We start from the raw sequence: 6000 nt of genomic DNA on the forward strand, positions 1-6000 counted from the left end.
GTAATGAAGCCACGATCGATTGACTCGGAAGTTATTTGGCGGTATGTGTAATTGGGTCCCGCGTAATTTAAGGCCGAAGAATAAGGAAGAACGAGAAATTATTGCTTTGACCAACTCGCATCCCAGTGATATAATATCTACTGTAATTTAAGCCGCCTTTACAATAGTTAGTGCAGATACTGTGAAAGCCTCATTTATTGAACTTGCTAATTATGCAAAATTTTTCAAGGAAATTACGGGCTTTCATGGTACATTTAAATATATACCTCATTATGCTAGTATCTCTTTCTGAAAGTATTCAGTGATTAAAAGAAACACTAATTGTTATAGAAGGCTTCTAGTGTCGTATTTCATGTCTTTTGATATATATATATATATATATATATATATATATATATATATATATATATATATATATATATATATATATATATATATATATATATACATACATACATATACATACATACAGACACACACATATATATATATAGGTATATATATACATACTGTATATGTATAGGTATATATAAATTTTGTGTATAAATGTCTGTGTGTGTATATGCATATGTGATATGCATGTGTTTGTATTTTTATTCAAATATGTGTTTATTGAATCATACATATATACATACATAATTGTATATTCTATGTATATGTAGAGAGCTACCCTGATTTCCTCTAATCATGACTGTGATGTAGAAGTAATTAAAATTATTAAATATTTAGCAATTCACTGAATACTATGATGAAAATATCCTTAAATTATGCAATTTTTCTCGTAGCCGTCTGCTGTAGGTAAGCGCACGATGATGTTCATGTATTTAGATATCGACAGATCTTAGGGAAGGATGTAAAAACTACTTAAAAAGCGATAAACAAAATTTTGTACATTTTTATCGAAAGTGAATAAAGAGGAATAATATTTTTTTTATGCTGAAATCAGCAGACCAGATATTATTTATTTTTTAAATCTACAGGAAGTCATTAATTTTATCGGTGTTTAATAATTGCTCTAATTTTAAATTAAATATCGTTTATTCACAAAGAATAACTAAAGAACTATTGAGAAAGTAGAAGCAAAACCACAGTTTCTAACTTGTGTTTCCCCATTCTCTCTAGAAGACCAAGCCACCGCGGAGAGTGAGCCATATTTTCACTTAGGCTAACATTTTTGCAACTTAGAATATCCAAATTTCTGATTCTTCTAAATATTCTCGCTTTACATGTGCTAAATAGACAAGCAACTCATCATAAATTATTATTAGCCAATGAATATTAGACTACAAATGTGCTATACTTTCACGCAAATGAAATTTAAGGGCTGCATTTTTTATCATCTTCACCAGCATAATAACCTATAGATCAGAACGGCTGTCTTTCAGCTCCAAAGAGCCACGAATTCCGACTACCTCACGAACTCGGGTCTTTATTCCAGGAACACCTAATCGATCTATAGGTCTATGGGAGCACACCAGATCACGAAATGAAGAGGGTTAAAAGTTTCCTTTGGATATCTGGTATGTGCACGTAACGTATTCTTTTCAAAAGATATTATGAAATCATCGTTGTCGAGGTTTGAATGTACAACAAAGATTATAAACCCAGTTCGTTATGCAGATAATGTAATGGTCACACGCAAAGAACTCTTTAACTTGTGGAATCATGTTGCGAATTTATTATTTTCTTTTTTATATTCCAAAAATTAGGATTCTAAGGTTTTTAATGAAAGATGGATCGGATATATATATATATATATATATATATATATATATATATATATATATATATATATATATATATATATATATATATATATATATATTTTGAAAGTGTCAATAGATTCCTGAGGGCATATGGTTTTCCTGTGAACATGTCATATCTGATTTGAATATCAATTGATGTTCAGAGATCTTTGTTACTTTTTTTTTTTACTACAATACGAGTAAGATAGATTTATGAAAGTGAGTCGTTATTCAGTAAACAAATAACAAGTCTATGTGTTCACTGATGGTCAACACTATTAGCTAATGATAAACTTACAATATATATATATATATATATGTGTGTGTGTGTGTGTGTATATAATAAATATATTACATATATATATATATATATATATATATATATATATATATATATATATATATATATATATATATGTAATCCGTATTTCATTGAAAAAATCAGAATCCTAATTTGGGAATGAAATGAAGAAAATAATATATTCGCAACAGGTTTCGAGAAGTTAAAGAACTACGCCTACTCGTCATCCTCTGCACAGCAAACTGACCCGATAATCTCTTTATTACATTCATAACTTTACAACTGCTATTTACTCACAGGTGAATGAAGTCAGTTTCAGAAACTCCCCTTGTTCGTATCCATCCAATCGACTGGCTCCTTTAATCCTTACTTGCTTCTCAAACTGTCGAGTTTTCACTTTTCATTCGAACTGGCAAGCACCTCTTACCCGATGAGCCTCAACGTTTCATTCCATACTTTAGATATTAGATTCTCCGATTTAGTTTAAGCAAACGTCCCCTTAATAATTGTTAACGTACTCGAAACTCACTCTTGAATTAGATGCGTCAGCCACAGGTACCTGAATCTTGACCTCGAATGTCAGGTCTTAACCAGACCTCGGCTCTTTGCACACAGTGAGAGCATAAGTCACCCTCTCGGAGGCCAGATTCTGTCGTCACATGATGTTACGACGTGAATTTGCCTTCTAATAAATTACGGTAATTACCGGAGCCACGCACGGTAATTGCATGGCAGTTTACGAGATGACATCCCAAAAACGGCAACTGATTAACCATCGTAATTAGCCCCCGACGGCTGACCCCAGGACAGGGTCCACGAGTTATGGCGGAAAGGGAGTCTTGTCGTTGGCGTTGCTAATTTCGGTAATTACTCTATGACAAAAGCCACCGTTTGACAACGTTTTCAGACCTAGCTTTTGTGGTTTTTGTGATGGCATTGTGCGAGTAACTGCAGTGGCACTTGAAAATGATTTATAAACACACACATCATTATATACATATATATACTGGTTATGATATTGATAAGTTTTCATTATAAAATGTTTATGAATTATTTTTTTTTATACGACACAACGCGTATTCACCTAGCTAATATCATACTGTACCTTTGAGTCTTTGACCCAGAATCAAAATCTTTTAACAGATATAGGCAAATCCCCTGACGAGACTACAAAAAAAAACTCTACGGTCACACCTCTCAAAATTTCACTTATTATTGATTTTCTCTGGAGGATCGACTCCGTCACAGGTTAGCCTAGTTCTTTAATCATTAACTTGCCACGTAAATGGTAAACATTAGCTGCTGCCCTTCCTACTTCTATACGTGTCTTTATTATCTATTTATGTAAATATTTTAGGGACACTGAATATAAGAATATCACCTACGGAACGTTGTTAAGCGTTCCAGTGCTTAAAACGTTCACACATAACGTGTTTATAAACCTCCATTTAGACTTGCAATACTGCGTATGTGTGTGTATGTATGTATGTATGTATATATGTATGTATGTGTATATGTATGTTCGAGTACATTTTTTTAAGGAGCAAAGGCCAGTATGACAAGTTACCTAGTGCCATCTTCTAGTCCGGGCATCAATAAAAAAAGAAGGATGAAAAAAGTGGCTTAAATGAAAAGGAGGCGATAGACCTACTGCAATTTAATGTAAAAAAAATGGTTATATATCAAGAAAACAGAAGAAATAAAAAAGATCCAACGTTTGCCAGTCGAAGGAAAGAAATAGTCACTGAACTGTGTCACCCTTAGAGGATTACCAATTTCCGCGCAAATCCCATCCGTGTTATTTTCTGTTCAACAGCGTAAAATAAAGTAATGTTCTTGAATAAACAATGTACCCTTCGGTTGGCAAGTGCAAGAGAATGATTTACTCGGCATAACACAAAGGCTGCATCAGGAAAGGACACTTCTTCTTCTTCTTCAAGAATGTCGATGACATAAGACCCCCTCGACAGGACCTCATAAGTATTTGGTTCAACACTTGACTTTGAGGTGGACCTTGGAAATTTCTCCCCCTTTTCATGAAACGCAAATTTATTGATTTACTTTAATACTCTCTCTCTCTCTCTCTTGCAAACTGGAATAACTAAGTAAATGATTAACTGCTTAAGTCAGTGAAGCCCTCAAGTATTTTTAAAGAAACGCATCCATACTATCATTTTCCTCGCCCGGTTCGGGGCCCAAACACGGGTTTTCTATTGTGAGGCCAAGAGAGAGAGAGAGAGAGAGAGAGAGAGAGAGAGAGAGAGAGAGAGAGAGAGAGAGAGAGAGAACTGAAGTGAATTATCGCTAATTGTCTTCTCTCAGGTATTTACCCCAAGGGCTGACTTGCTTTTAGCACCTGCCGTTAATCACACGTTGCTGAAGTAAATGAGATCTGACACGCACGCATATCTAGGTTAACATTTCGGATGCAGTTGGTAATTTGATCCACTAAATCTCATTTTCATCTACTTCCTCCTTGTACGTCTGGTTTATGATCCACGATAAGTAGTGCTTAAGGTTGTGCTTCTTTTTATAGTGCCTGATTACTCGAAATTCTGTTGAATGAATGTAATCTGTGCAATGTGTGTCAATGACAAAACAGTAGTTTATCGCTGGTGATTAAAATTCTCTTTCCAAAGTTAGGGCGACGTCTCAATTTTATGTTTTTTTTTTAATATACTCGAAAACGTTGGTAGAATTAAAAAATATACGTCAGTGTGAGAGAAGGAATGTGCAAATAGTGATAAGGATATTCACTCTGAAAGTTTAAGGACTGAACTCGATTTCCAATTCCAGTCCAGTGACAACGGAAATTCATCCCATTTGGTTCCTCTTCAATAAAGCTGACCGACGTGAACTTCTCCTTTAAGTTTAATCCCCTCGGACGCCATGTTTCCACTCTCACCAATTCCGTTGATGTCCCATTTTATTGTGCGGGGGGGATATTCCACGAACGGCCGAGCTATTTTCGAATCCTTCTATTTTCTACAGTTAACTGCAAGTAAATTTACATGTTTATAAACGAGCAAATTGAAAGTGCGTTGGTTAGTTGGTGAGGCAGGGTGTTATGATCTAATTATAGCCAGAACGATTTAATGCAGCTCATGAAAGTTCCCCTAGCGTTCATGATACGAAATTCCTGCGTGGTTCTTCTAATGCCTGAGCGTTTTGCCCTCCAGAATTTATTTATACTCTTTTGTGATTCTTACAAAAATTGATCATATATTATTTTCATCGTTATTTCCGGTCTTAAAATCCATAACCACGATAGAGTGACCACGAAATTCAAGCAAGACAAATTCCCCAGTTAAACATTAATTTTCTATATTCCAATATAACAAAATTCAGATGTTTGAAGGTAAAAGTAAATAAAATTCCACACATTCACGTTCGTAACCACTTGCCTTCTCAAATTCTCTACAACCACATACGTAAGTGCAAAACACCTGCGTGGCACCTGACCTCCTTCGCAAGTCTCACCTGTTAGAAAGGGGGTACTTTACGACCATATGCCTTCTATACTGTGGAGTGAGGATTTATTCTTTTTATTGTCTCTCTCTCTCTTTTTTTATCCTTAGAGAGAAGACCATCTCGGGAGCTCTTACAAGTTCCTGCGAAAGGTTCGGCAAATGTTTGCTCATCCTGGGAGTGATATCGATTATGAAAAAGCTGGGGTTGGCCTTGTATTTTGTTACCTCTCTCTCTCTCTCTCTCTCTCTCTCTCTCTCTCTCTCTCTCTCTCTCTCTCTCTCTCTCTCTCTCTCTCTAAGTATTTTTAGACCTCTACTTAATCTTGGTTACTTATGTTCCCAATTTTGAATTTTGTTTTAACGATTCTCTAATTCCACCCATTCATTGCATAACCTAATATAACACGTTTTCTCTCTCTCTCTCTCTCTCTCTCTCTCTCTCTCTCTCTCTCTCTCTCTCTCGATAACTGTCCTAGAAATGAAT

At 35.0% G+C, this 6000-nt stretch overlaps 1 protein-coding gene across 2 annotated transcripts in view; it reads left to right on the forward strand.

Annotated features, from left to right (window-relative positions):
• Positions 1–6000, forward strand: part of LOC136825687 (katanin p60 ATPase-containing subunit A-like 2) — a 62985-nt gene that overhangs the window by 1046 nt on the left and 55939 nt on the right. The gene's annotated exons all lie outside the window — the stretch shown is intronic.

The sequence above is a fragment of the Macrobrachium rosenbergii genome, chromosome 39 (genome assembly GCF_040412425.1).
Source record: "Macrobrachium rosenbergii isolate ZJJX-2024 chromosome 39, ASM4041242v1, whole genome shotgun sequence".
NCBI lineage: Eukaryota > Metazoa > Arthropoda > Malacostraca > Decapoda > Palaemonidae > Macrobrachium > Macrobrachium rosenbergii.